This window comes from Rutidosis leptorrhynchoides, chromosome 11, assembly GCF_046630445.1.
Source record: "Rutidosis leptorrhynchoides isolate AG116_Rl617_1_P2 chromosome 11, CSIRO_AGI_Rlap_v1, whole genome shotgun sequence".
Lineage (NCBI taxonomy): Eukaryota > Viridiplantae > Streptophyta > Magnoliopsida > Asterales > Asteraceae > Rutidosis > Rutidosis leptorrhynchoides.
In genome coordinates, this window is record NC_092343.1 from 271,886,246 (window position 1) to 271,902,123 (window position 15,878).

The 15,878-nt window shown below is 33.5% G+C and overlaps 1 long non-coding RNA gene across 1 annotated transcript in view; it reads left to right on the forward strand.

Moving 5' to 3' along the window:
• The window catches only part of LOC139876902 (uncharacterized), a 119,946-nt gene extending 104,375 nt beyond the window's left edge, over nucleotides 1–15,571 (forward strand). Inside the window, exon 5 of the long non-coding RNA XR_011768358.1 lies at nucleotides 15,461–15,571. This is a non-coding gene — a long non-coding RNA (uncharacterized lncRNA). The remainder of the gene's footprint in view (nucleotides 1–15,460) is intronic.
• Nucleotides 15,572–15,878: the final 307 nt, after the last annotated feature.

A 15,878-nucleotide genomic window follows, 5' to 3' on the forward strand; every position in this document is an offset into this window, starting at 1 on the left:
CACCCTTTCTGAAAAAAATTCATAGTATAGACATCTGGCCCAAGGGCCTTGTTATAAAAATGGTTGTTCCAATGAAAGAACTTCATGTCCTGAAAGCTTTCTTAAACCCACCCTAGGCCAGATTACTTGTAAGCCATTAAAGACCTCAGCTTCGAACTGATTAGCAAAATAAGAGAGAATATGATTTTTTTTTTTATTTTTTTTTATTTTTTAAAATACCTCGCTCTTCCACCCATGTATCATTGATGTATAATCCGGCTATGTATGCAGATTAAGCTCCGATTTTAGAAATCGGGTGGAAATATCGTGTATTTTTATCCCCGACTTTTAGCCAATTCATATGAAAAGTGAGCATTCTTTTGGTTTCAACAAGCTTCTGTAGGCTGCGTTTTTTGGCCTTAAATTCCAACAACATAACAGATTCATGATTAGTTAAATCACGTAGCTCTTGAGTTAGTTTTAAGTCATTAATTCTACTGTCTACATCTAATAAATCAAATTTATTTTTAGCAGCCAGTTTTCGATGCCACACTTTCAGGTTTCGTTTTAATGCAATCAGTTTCTATTGGACCACAATTGCAGCCCATCCCGAACAATTATATGAATCCCAGTTTTCTTTGCACATGTCTGTGAAAGAAGGAATAAGAACCAACCATTAAAAAATCTAAATGGTTTGTGCCCCCAATTATTCAACCTTTTCCCCCATATTAGAGGAGAATGATCCGACAACTTACAATCTCCCACGATTAGAATTGCGTTAGACCCAGTGACGGAACTTGAACTTTCTAAATGATGGGGCGAGATCAATACAAACGATATTACGAAAATCTCAAAATATAAACGCAAAAAGTTTGCATTATATATTTATATATTTGAAAAATAACCATCAGTTTGCAAGTCAAATGAAACCAAAAGAACAATGTACACAAATTACAATTCAGCTCGACGACCTTTAATATCTTTAAATTCATCCGGTATAGCTTTCGAGTCATATCGTTTGGCGATATCTCTTTCTATGTTCACCACCAAGTTATTTGCAAGAAATTCATCTGTCATCTTATTGCGAAGTCGATTTATGTGCAGTTGTCTTTAGTTCAGAGACCTTTAGTTCTGGGTCTGGTTGATTTTGTTCTTATTCCGACACACTTGTTGAAGCTTTAAAACGTATACTTTTTTGTTTTGTTGTTTCATCATCACTAGGCACATGAACAACCATTTGATCCCCGTCAAAGTCATTTCTCTTAGGAAAAAGCAAGTAACTTTCTTGTATTTTTCATTGAATCATTGATGCCATGTAAATAGACGAGCCTTTTATCTCGTATCTTTCTTGTATTTTTCAGTACGTATCTGCATATTACGGATTACTTTTTTTCTATACATATATGCCGGAAGTTTATCTAGAAGTAGTATATTATATCTTCGGATTATGAAGGTAGAGATGACTTGCTCTACTCTTGAACTAGTTCTATTTTCTTTGGCAGAAACGACTTTTCTTTATTCTATAATTGAAAAATGATTTCAATTCACCATACCCTACATACTTAAGATTAATTAGGTAATGTTATTTTTTATTTTTATTTTTATTTTTATTTGTTTTTGACAAAATAACGAGAACTTATATTAAATCAAAGATCATTCAAAGAAGAATGAACCTACGATAAACGAAACAACACAAGCAACAACTCTAGAACATCTCGCAACTAAAAAGCAATTAAAGCGTGAATGTTTTTTAACGACACCCAAATCAATAGCAACTGTAACAACCCTCCAAACCATCAAATAAACCAAAAAGAAGGCACATGCCCCCAACAAAACTTGAACAATCAAACCACATAGGAAAAAAAACCACAAACCGAATTCGATTTTGTTATTGTTGTTCATTTAAAAGATAATTGAAATAAACATCAATGATTAATGATTAAGTGAAAAAATATTAATCTTGGGTTGAAATTAAACATTCTAACAAAAACATCAGGATATGGGAAAAGTCAGTTTTCCTTTTTTTTCTTTCTATATATAAAAAAGAACCTACCACCCTTAAGTATTCAAAAACACTCACACCCTCAACTTCCATCAATGGAGCTTCCACACTACCATCTTCAACCACTCCTCTTCTTTTTACTCCTTTCCATAATCTCAACCCATTCCCTAACCTCAACATGCAACACCAATGACCAACACTCAACTCTCAAAGTCTTCCACGTGTCAAACCCATGTTCACCATTCCATTCCACCACAAAACTTTCATGGCTTGAAACCGTCCTACAAATGCAAGCCGATGACCAAACCCATATCGCTTACTTGTCTTCCTTAGTAGCCGGGAAGTCCTTTGTTCCTATTGGGCCAGGAAGACAAGTTATACAAACACCTACTTATATTGTTAAAGCCAAAATTGGAACACCACCTCAAACTTTATTAATGGCACTTGATACTAGTACTGATATGGCTATGGTTCCTTGTAGTGGGTGTGTTGGTTGTGCTAATTCACCTTCTTTTGCATTTGCTAAATCTACTACTTTTACTTCTCTTAACTGCAATGCTGCTCAATGTAAATAGGTATTACAAATTCTTCTTAACTTTACATTTTTTATTAATCAAAATATTTTGTGAAAATTATATATCTATTTGGCTTTTTTTTTTGAACAGCGATTGGGATCACCCGGGGAGGATTAAACCACCCGTTGCGATCATCTCCCGTTTCGACTATGCCGATGCAGCGATAATAACCCCGCCCCCATCGCTGCCCGGGAGGAAAACTTGAAACCGATCCAAGGGCACGGCCAAGTAAAACCCCTCGGGTTTCGAATATGCCGATGCAGCGATAATAACCTTGAAACCTTGAGACGAAGTAGTATAATTTGATACTACCACTAACCATAAATGCTGAAAAATAGTGAATGAATGAAATTTCTTCAGTTAAGATTTCAGATTACCCGACTAGAGCTAATAGTTGACAGAAGAAGTACAAAGTTCAGACACCAAATTTAAATACCAAATTTCAAACACCGAATTTCAAGTTTACAAACATAATTAACATCACCCAACCATTAATAGTATCGTATTGTGACCATACACATGTTTACACATCAAAACAAGTTTTAAGACACCGAGGCTACATCAGCCCATTTAACCAAATTGAATACAAGTTCGACCCACAACTAGTTTAACAACCAAACGACACATGAGCATGGTTTTGGATTAAATTACCCCAAAACTAGGCCGTCTTCCAAAGCTAAGCCTACGAGCATCAAAGGGAATATTCTAATCCCCGGCAACCCCTTTACCCTTCTCCGCGATCGTACCTAAAATGTAAACAACGAGAGGGGTAAGCAACGCTTAGTGAATGAAATAGGTATACATATACATATACGTTTTACCTACTAGTGCCACGAACACAATATAATTCACACAACCGCATAGTCAACGCAAGTCAAGCTAGTACCACAATCACACAACTAGCACAATATCATTAGCATAATAATATAGAAATATTAAAGTTAAACATCACAATACAATAACCATGGTCAACCATAAGCAATGGGAATGGTTCTTACAAGAGAACCATCAGCCGTTCGCAACAACCGTTAGTGACATGCTACTCACAATAATCACTAGCCCCATGGTGGCATGCAACCCACAATAATCACCATAACATCATGATGACATGCAACTCACAATAACCGCCACAATATCAAAGACGGCGTGCAACGCACACAACTGCCGACTATCTTATATGGAGACATGCTACTCACAATAATTGCTCTATAACCAATGTGGTATGCTACGCACAACTTGAGTGACATGCAACGCACAATAATCACTCTAGTGAGTCCTGGATTACGGTCCCTCACTAAACCACATTAAACACCATTAAATAAACCATATACATATGTGTATAAATTTCACGCACCTTATCAATTCGGTGAATATCCAAAACAAGTTTCGCGAGCTTCAATGTAACACACCTATTACATAATCCGCACAATCAATAAACAAACGAGCTGGATAGCACACCAACTCCCAAACCCTTGTGTAATTTTGACCCATAGTGCAAATGTGACCCATTTGCACTAACCGCACCCTCACTAGGTCAAAACCATCCCGAATCACTCTAAGCAAGTGATTAGAGTCTATACATGCCAACTAATACAAGTCTTGGGTGGTTACACCCACAAATTTACCATTTGGGTCATCCCTTACCCAATTGACCCATTTCAAGGTCAATCTTCCAAGATCGGGTATAAAAAAAACCCATTTCACCCTTCATCCACTAGCACCTCAGTGTGCTAGTGATTAAAGTCTCCTAATAAGACCACTAACACCAATCATCAACATCAAACCCTAACTAGGTTATAAATGTGGTCTATGTTCATCATCTTCCCCAAAACACCCATACTTAACAAGAAATGGGGTTTACACACAATGGTTCACCAAAGCCCCAACCATAAACAAATTAAACACTAGAACATGGAATTGGAACTTACCACAACACCAAAAGATGGCTAGCAAGTGGTTTCGACAAAAACCCAACTCCAATTTGTGAGAACTAGCTTCTTTGTTGCTTGAATCAAGCTCTCTCTCTAGAACTTTCTCTCCCTAATTGAATGAGGAGGATGAAGTTAAGGATAAGGTGTTAGGGTTCAATGAGGCCAAAATCTGCCTTTAATGCTCCAAAACCCATTCCATTGTGAAATGACCAAAATGCCCCCGTCTAATATTTAATTAAAACAGGTTTGCTGACCAGGTGGTGCCACGACATGCCTATTAAGTGGCACGTCGTGCCACAATGTAAAATTCTCAAAATTTTATTATTTACATTGTGGAGTTGTACTTTTTTGTTTTCGGGTCTTACACGGTAGGAGCTCTACACCCTTTTAGGCCGGTTCTTGGTTTAATGGCTGATGCCTTTGATTCGCGGGTTTTACGGTTGTTTTGTGTTGAAATCTGTAGACTCCGACAGTTTGTTGGCAGTCGGCGGCTACCTTGGGCCGTTGGTGACTGTTGGTGGCCAAGTTTGGATGCTAACGGTCGCTGGCGGATCGAGATGGATGCTGGTGGCTACTCATTGTGGTGGCTGGTGGCCGCTGGTTTTACCGGAGGATACCGGCGAATGCCGGTTATTGTTTTGACTGTCGGAATCCGCGGGTTTGTAAATGTCCTCAGAAAATTCGGTGATGATAGCCTGGTTTCTATTGGTTTGACTTTGCGATTTACACTATTTGTTTTCTGCTCCGTTGTTGTGTTCATACCTTTCCCGTAGTCGAGTCTATTCGGGTGGACTCGATGTCGTTGCTGGCATATGTTGACTTAGTTGACCTCGAAAAATTGATGTTTATTGGAGTGTTCCTCTCGGGGTCCTTTTTTCCGCTCGAACGGGGATTTGATCTTACTCGACGAGCTTGTGGTTCTCTGGTTTAGGAGTTGTTACGTTGTTTTTCTGGAATGAGAGGGTACTTTGATTTGCAGGCCTCGGGTTAGATGCTACTGGAGTGCCCGGTGTTCATTGTAGTTGTGCGGCTTTTGAGTAGTGGTAATCACGGCGTTAGATACGTGCCCGGTTTTATATATTTTTAGATTTAGGTTTGGTGGTTATTCGGTTGTACTGTCATTTACATTTTCAATGTGCTCGCTCTCTTTCAATGTTATTGTCCAATTTATAGGGCGATCAGAGCGAGACCTTTCAATTTTTGTTGTTCGTATGTACCACCGGATCTTTACGATCTTTATATATATATATATATATATATATATATATATATATATTCGCCGTAAAAAAAATAGTAATAAATAAAATTGTAACAAATCTGTTGTAATTCTTGTTGTTTATGACAACTTCTACCTAGTTTTTAAGAATACTTCTAATTATCAAAAGAACACATAAAGAGAGAAAGAGAAGTGAATATTTTATGGAATTGTATTCAAGAGGTGTGTTTTGTAAGCTTACATCAAGTGCATATTTATAGTACAACAATACTATGCATCTTTGACACATGGCAACACCATAATGTAAGTAAGCAACATGTATATGTGTTGTCACAAAATTGATCATCCTCATCATAACCTTGTGGACTGTAACGACCCGAATTTTCCGATCGTTTTATACTTATGAGATTAATATTTACATAAAATAAACCTTACCAACATGATAAGCAATCCAAACTGTTGAGACTTATGTTTTTGAAAAGAGTTTCACACAACGTTTGACCGTCCAATTTGACCGATGATATCACGAACTATATAACACACGATAATTATATGATTATGTATATGTACATATATATACATATTTAACATGATTTAAGGATGGTTTAACATTTCATTGTGAACTAACAACAATGAGTTATAAGTATACTTTGAGACCACAAACTTAAGTTTTCAAAACGATAACTATATGTAACGTTCTTTGACATATATACTTACAATCTATAATGTGTTGGTGATCTATGTCACCAATATGATTTAAGTGTAATGGGATTAATTTGTAACCAAAATAATCTTGATAAATATCGAACAAGTTTGGGGAAGTGTGGAGTGCACACTTGTTTGAACTTATCTTGATTATGACGGGGGTTCGGGGGCAGCGCCCCCGATAAGCGGGGTCCAAGGGGTGGCAACCCCTGGCGGGGTCCAAGGGGCAGAGCCCCTGGCTGGGGTCGAGCTGACCTGGTCAGCTTGGAAATTTTTTTTGGGTTAACATTGCTTTATTAAAAATGTCTTAAAATTTTATTTTGGCCCGGTTTGACCCAAAAATAAAAGCCCAATTTTTGAGCCTCTTTTACAGTTATAAACCCGTCCATATTTGAATTCTTGTTCCGATTCCTCAAAATTTCTACAAGTATATCTAGGGTATATGTAACCGTATCATACCCAGCTTCTATACGTATTTACCATTGGTATATACCAACAATAAACTTCAATGATCAGCTACTAGACATGATGTTACATGTGGGAACCAGCCATTTAACCTCATGTGTGACTTTTGTGCAAGAAAATAAACTAAATCTCCTATATATCCATCCCATAATCATGCTATTTTGCACACACACACACACATACAATTTCATTTCCAATTTTCTTTCAAGTTAATTCACTCCCTAATCTCTCTTCATTTACCTACTCAAGAACGTATCAATATAGTCATCCGATTTCAAGGAGATTACTTCCAATCTTTCAATCCCACTCCACCACTCTTTTGATTCCAAGATTTTTCTTACCTTTTCCAGTAGATTTGTCCAAGTAACTTGAGGTAGTAACCTTATTCATAACCTTATTCGATTCATATTTATATAGCTATCTTATTTTGTGTTGTATAATTTTAACAACAAGAACATAGTTTGAGTGATTTCAAACTTGTTCGCAAACTAAATAGATCATTCTAATTTGATTTTTAAAAACACTTCAAGACCTGTAATATATCATATTATGATAAAATCGGATTAATCATATCTTGGCTAATTAACATAATATTTAATATATATTTACTTATGATTTGATTTTATATATTTCAGGACCACCCGTAAACAACACGAGAAGATTAATCATAAGACCTCATGATTGTACGCAACACGTCATTTGACAACACGGTACTTTATGTACGCAACACGTCACTTGACAACATGGTACCATGGGTCGAGATTAATTCTAATCAATACGAATACGATGGGGTCTTTATTTATTTTATTTAAGCAACTAATTGTGGACCACTAACATCGGACTGCTAACTACGGAGTAAGAAAATATTAAAAGTATTAAGAGTATATATATATATATATGTAACGATTACTTGAAAAGAAAATATGTTGATATATTATATATATGGTTAGGTTTGTGATATCAATCGGAGACCAAGTCGTGTTTATTACCTTCAAGGCAAAAGTGAGTATATAGTCCCACTTTTAAACTCTAAATATTTCGGGATGAGAATACATGCATTTTATGATTTACGTTATGGACACAAGTGATTAAAAATATATATTCTACGTTGAGTTGTACCACTGGCATACTTCCCTGTAGCTTGGTAACTATTATTTACATGAGGTATTGTAAACGTGAATCCTGTTGATAGATCTATCGGGCCTGACAACCCCAACCGGACTGGACAACCAGTATTCAACGGTTGCACAGTACTTCGTTTCGGTGACTACACTTGGTACGGTGTAGTAAGATTTCATAATAAAGGGAATATGCGACGTTGATTAAATGTTAAGTATGGTTATCAAGTGCTCAACAACTTAGAATATTTTTATTAAAACGTTTATATATGAAATCTTGTGGTCTATATTTATAACGCTGCCGGCATTAAACCTATATCTCACCAACTTTATGTTGACATTTTAAGCATGTTTATTCTCAGGTGATAACTAAAAGCTTCCGCTGCAACATGTTGAATTTAAGCAAGATCTTGAGTATGCATATTTGTGTCAAAAATAAAAATGCATATCGGAGGATTTGTAATGTAAAATATGTTGGAGGTCGTATTGTTATTATCACATGTAAAGTTTGTAAGTCTAAGATTATCGCTAAACGATAATCATTATTAAGTTGTTTAAACCTTGTATTTGTAATAAAAGCTATGGTTTGTATTGTAAAAACGAATGCAGTTTTTGAAGAATGTCGCATATAGAGGTCAATACCTCGCGATGAAATCATATGTTATTGTATTCGTCCTTATAGTTAAGGTCGGGTTATGACATGGACACATGTCTTGATGAGTTGAAACTTCATATTATAACACTCCCCCTTGGATGACAATTTTGTTATATTATAGATCAACTAGTACTACCTCGTTAAAAACCTTGCTAAAGAAAATCCATTGGGAAAAAACTTTAGCTAAGAGAAAAAGAGTGTAGCGTAGAGTTGACTCCCCCTCAAGTAGACATTATTGAGCCCTTACATATTTTAAACATGCCTTATACCAATACTGTGAACATGTTTTCTAAAAATAGTAGTCGGTAGTGCTTTGGTGAAAAGATCCGCAGAGTTGTTGCTAGATTGAACATATCTCATTTCAATCTGGTTCTTCTTAATGATATTTTGAGTATATGCAAAGAATCTTGGAGGTATATGTTTTGTTCTGTCACTTTTGATATACCCTTCCTTCATTTGTCCGACACAAGCTGCATTGTCTTCATGGATTAGGGTTGGACTTTTCTGATGTTTTAGTCCACATGAATCAGTAATGAGTTGTGTCATTGATCTCAACTAAAAATATTCTCGAGTTGCTTCATGTAATGCAATAACTTCAGCATGATTTGAGGATGTTGCAACAAGTGTTTGTTTTTGAGAATGCCATGAAATTGCAGTACCTCCATTTAGGAACACATATCCAGTTTAAGATTTAGCATTATGTGGATCAGACAAGTAACCTGCATCTACATAACCAACCAAATCTTGTTTTGAATCGTTAGAATAAAATAATCCTAAATCAGTAGTTCCTCGAAGGTATCGAAAAATGTGTTTAATCCCATACCAATGCCTTTTAGTTGGAGCTGAGCTGAATCTTGCTAATAAATTTACTACAAAGGAAATGTCTGGTCTCGTACAATTAGTAAGATACATAAGAGCTCCAATGGCACTAAGATATGAAACTTCTTGACCAAGAACATCTTCATTTTCTTCACGAGGACGAAATGGATCATTTTCAACATTGAGTGACCTAACAACCATAGGGGTGCTTAACGGTTTTGCCTTATCCATATTAAAACGTTTCAGAATCTTTTCAGTATAAGTTGTTTGATGTACAAGTAAACCATTAGGCATATGCTCAATCTGCAAACCAAGACAATACTTGGTTTTTCCGAGATCTTTCATTTCAAATTCATTCTTTAAAAGTTGAATAGCTTCATAGATCTCTTTATTTGTCCCTATGATGTTAAGATCATCAACATAAACAGCTATGATCACATATCCAGAAGTTGTTTTCTTAATGAAAACACATGGGCAAATTGGATTATTAGTATACCCTTTGCTTAATAAGTAATCACTTAATCGATTATACCACATACGTCCCGATTGTTTCAATCCATATAGTGATCTTTGTAATTTAATTGAGTACATTTCTTTGGATTTTGTACTACATGCTTCAGGTACCTTAAATCCTTCAGGGATCTTCATATATATATATATATATATATATATATATATATATATATATATATATATATATATATATATATATATATATATATATATATATATATATATATCACTATCGAGTGATCCATATAGATAAGCAGTAACAACATCCATTAGAAGCATTTCTAAATTCTTAGAAACTGCCAGAGTGATTAAGTATCTAAAAGTAATTGCATCCATAATAGGAGAATAAGTTTCCTCATAATCGATTTCTGGTCTTTGAGAGAAACCTTGAGCTACAAGTCTAGCTTTATATCTTGTAACTTCATTTTTCTCATTTCTTTTTCGAACAAAAATATACCTGTATCCCACAGGTTTCACATCTTCAGGTGTAAGAACAATAGATCCGAAAACTTTTCTTTAATTGAGTGATTCTAGTTCAACTCGTATTGCATCTTTCCATTGGGCCCAATCATGTCTATTTTGACATTCAATGATAGATTTTGGTTCCGGATCATCATCATCATTCATGATGTCATATGCAACATTATATGCAAAGTTCTCACCGATATTTATTATATCGTTCCGGTTCCATAATATTTTTGAATGTGCATAATTGATTGCAACTTCTGTATTGACGTCATCAATTTCCTCTTCTAGAGGAGTTTTGAGTTGTGTTTCTTCTGGAACACTTTCTTTCACCTCATTATCAGCTGATTTTCTTTTTTGAGGATTTTTATCTTTTGAACCAACTGGTCTCCCACGTTTTAGACGTGGCAAAGATTCTTGAGTGACTTTGTTGCTAGATTTTGGAATTTCAATTCTAGCCGGAGCATTTACTGCTGGTATATATGATTTAGTCACTCTTTTTGTATCTGTAAATGCATCAGGTAATTGATTCGCAAGTTCTTGCATATGCATTATTTTTTAACTTCTGTCTCACATTGTTTTTTGCGAGGATCAAGATACCTCAATTGAGGTTCACACCATGAAACAATCTTTTCTTGATTTTTCATTTCTCCCCCTAATGTAGGGAATGATGTTTCATCAAAGTGACAATCAGCAAAACGTGTTGTAAAGACATCACCCGTCATGAGTTCAATATATCTTAAAATAGAAGGTGTGTCATATCCAACATATATGCCCATCCTTCTTTGAGTACTCATTTTTGTGCGTTGTGGTGGTGAGATAGGAACATAAACCGTACAACCAAATGTCCTAAGATGGAAAATGTTTGGCTTGTGACGACCCGGAAATTTTCGACCAAATTTAAACTTAATCTTTATATGGTTTCGACATGATAAACAAAGTCTATTAAATTGAATTTCAAAATTTTTGAACTATTTTATGAAATCATTTGACCTTCGACCAGTTTCGACGATTCACGAACAATTAATTGTAACTTGATATGTGTGTGTGTGTATATATATATATATATATATATATATAAATATATATATATATATATATATATATATATAATAATTGGAAATATAATTTTAAATATATTGTATGTTGTTGTTACTAAAATTTATTTATGTAAAGTAAAATAAAAATAGGATATTATAATGATTATTATTTAAAAAGTATCTATATATATAAATAAAGTGTATTGAGTGTATATATATATATATATATATATATATATATATATATATATATAGTTTTGAATTTATTTGGAAAATGATAATAACACTCAATTATCATTCGATTGATAATAAACAAGTTATAAACGAACTTATGTGATTTTAAAATGAACGGTGATCCGAAAATGAGCTATATAAATTTTAGGCTTATTAAAAATATATTTAGAAGCTAATTAATAAATTTCAACACTTTTCATATTTTACCCAGAATCGAGAAGGACAGTTAATGTAATTTTTATTTAATAAATTAATGATCGAATTTTATACCATAATGACCGAAATAAATAAAGATAATTACTGTGAAAGTTTGAGATTTTTCTGAAGACTTTTATCCGCCACTGATTTCAAATAGTGGACGATACACAGTCCGTGAAAACTGTCGGTAGGAAACAACCAAATTATTAGGCTGCTATACTGTGGATATTATTAAAATCATTGGATTATTATTGAACACGATATTTAAATCATACTCTTAATTACTATTGTTGTTGACTTTTATATATATATGGCACGTACATGTATCACTCATTTCATGACATTATTAATCAACAAAAACACCAAAAACAACACACACTGCAAAGACATCTTCTTCATCGATCACCACTGCTACACTATCATCACCAATCACCACCATGAACTGCCACCATTGTCACCATCTTCAACAAATGACAACTACCACAAAACCAAATTCATCATCATTCATTGATCATCATTTTCTTCAGTTCACAACCACCTCTTGTTCGTTTAGTCTCCACTTCGGATGTAACCCAAAATAACCACCCTACGACTTCTACTATGACAAACCCACCCATGATGATCCTGTTTTGTTCGGTCATTCACCATCGTATAACCAAGAACCACCTTCAACTACTAACATGCTATGCTATTGTTGTCATGAACAAACAATCACTCACCACTAAACCCACCACAACTACAACCACCTTAACACCACTAACACAATCACACACACCACCAAAGCATCGCCCTTGATCGCCTATATTGCCACTGTAAACCACCATCTCCGTATTTCTCTCTCTCTCTCTCTCTCTCTCTCTCTCTCTCATTTTGCTCGACAACCCTCATTAAACCTCATTATTTTGAGCTACTACTTCTGCTGTTACGAGGCTATTTGATCAGTCTTAACAACCAATGACAACCACCTTTCATTATAAACCACGTCCCACATCACCATTGATTGATATCGTTTTCTGTTTTTCTGTTTACTACCGCCACCACCACCATGAAAAACCACCATTTAATAACCAAAGAAACCCACTTAAATCATCATTTTTCTGTTTCAACAGCTACCACCACCGGTTCCTGTTTCCTGATTCAACTATCACCATTAACTGCCAATCATTTAAACTGCTATTACTACGGTCATTTTTCTTTTTTTTCAATAGATCATCATCACCAAACCATGATTATAAATGGCTCGATGCTACTGTCCCACTTGTTTCTGCATCCTGATGCGAGCATAACCCATCCAAAGCATCACCTTTCGGTCACTAGTGCATTCGAAACAACCATTGAAACCCATTTAATGTTTGCAGCCACCATCATCGTGATTTCTGCTACTGCTCGTACACCTGCAATGTACCTGTTCCTGTATTAATTCTATACTATGATAATCATAAGATTCTGAAGATGATAAAGGTTCTGTAGCAGGAAGATAAAGACGTTATATATGCTCGACATAATGATAAAGAAAATAGTGAAAGAGGTGTACACTGCACTCCTGTTCTTTATTCCTTCCTTTCATTTTTTTCCAGCCGACAGAATACTCATTCAATATTTGGGCTAAATAATCTTTATAACTTGGGCCGTTAATTTCCTGTTTATAATTGGGCCGTTATTTGATGGTTGTGCTTGTGTTTTGTTTTTCTATATGGGCTGAGAAGTTTAATGAAGTTGAGGATGATGAATCCATAATGGTATACGACGGGTTAAATAAATTAGAGTCTGGGATTAAATCAGATAAACAGAATCAGACAGATGGTTAAGGTGTTGTGTCGGTTAGTGAGAGGTCACGGGTTCGAGTCCCGTTTGGGGCATTCTTTTTATAAAAAGCTTGGAAAGGGTGTACACTCTTATTTTATTTCTATCCTTATTATTATTAGTAATTATCATGATTATTATTATTATTAGTATTATTATTATTATTATTATTATTATTATTATTATTATTATTATTATTATTATTATTATTATTATTATTATTATTATTATTATTATTATTATTATTATTATTATTATTATTATTATTGATGTTGTTATTATTATTTAGAGTACTTGTTATTATTACTAATATAAATATTATGAGGGTCATTATAAACATTAATATAATTTATATTATTATCACTTTGTTATTAGTATTATCACTATTATTATCGTTATAATTAGTATTATTATTATCATTAAGATTATTATCATTACAATCATTATGGAGGTTATTAAACTTAATACTAATATTATTATTTTATGATTACTAATACTAAAGCTAAAATATTTTTCTAATATATTAACATTGATAAATTATTATTTTTAAAATAATATTAAGTACTTATTTCAATTACTGAAAATAAATATATTTAAGTTATGATGAGTTATTATTATTAACATTATATATATTACCATTAATAAAATGTTTATCATTATTATTATTATTATTATTATTATTATTATTATTATTATTATTATTATTATTATTATTATTATTATTATTATTATTATTATTATTATTAACATTACAAATAAATATTACAAATATATTAATATAAAGTGTTAATACATAGTATGATATTTCTAAACATCAATATAGGATATTTATAATAAATGATATATCGTATACTTTAAATCGGTTATATATATAAATTTTAAGTATTTAAAGTATATATATAAATGAATATAGCTAATAAATTTATTAATATAAGAAGTATACTAATATATATATATATATATATATATATATATATATATATATATATATATATATATATATATATATATATATATATATATATATATATATATATATATATATATATAAATGATATAGGTTCGTGAATCCGAGGCCAACCCTTCACTTGTTCAATGTCGTCATATGTATTTTTACTACAAAATACAGTATTGTGAGTTTTATTACTCCCTTTTTAAATGCTATTGTAATATATATTTTTGGGACTGAGAATACATGCGCTACTTTTATAAATGTTTGACGAAATAAACACAAGTACTTAAAAACATTCTACGATTGAGTTACGAATACACCGGATATCACTCCTTTATAGTCTGGTAATCTAAGAATTAGGGAACAGACCCCCTAATTGACGCGAATCCTAAAGATAGATCTATGGGCCTTGACAAGCCCCAGTCAGAGAATTTGAACTGCTTTAGTACTTCAATTTTAGTATACAACCGCCAGCTTTAAAAGGAATGACCTGTTTGTGAGGTGTACACAACCGTCATTTTTAAAAGACTGGCCTGTTTGTATGCTGTTTGCATACAGTTTGCGAAATGCCTGTATGCAGGGGATATTCTAGATGCATTTTTTTAATGTCGATTACCAGGTGTTAATTTCGTATGAATGATTTTTACAGCAGTGAGCAGACCTGCACAGATTGTTTTCGAAATATGAGTATCTTGTGGTCTATTATATTATTGGAAATGAATACTGTTTATGATAAACTAATGAACTCACCAACTTTTTGGTTGACATTTTTAAGCATGTTTATTCTCAGGTATGAAAGAAATCTTCCGCTGTACATTTGCTCATTTTAGAGATATTACTTGGAGTCATTCATGACATATTTCAAAAGACGTTGCATTCGAGTCGTTGAGTTCATCAAGAATATTATTAAGTCATTTATAGTTTGATATATTGTGAAATGGTATGCATGCCGTCAACTTTCAATGAAATGAAAGTTTGTCTTTTAAAAATGAATGCAATGTTTGTAAAATGTATCATATAGAGGGTCAATACCTCGTAATGAAATCAATTATTATGTAATGTTTATAAATGATATGAACGGGGTATTTCAGTTGGTATCAGAGCGGTGGTCTTAGCGAACCAGGTCTTGCATTAGTGTGTCTAGCTGGTAGTTGTTGAGATGCATTAGTGAGTCTGGACTTCGACCGTGTCTGCATGTCAAAAGTTTT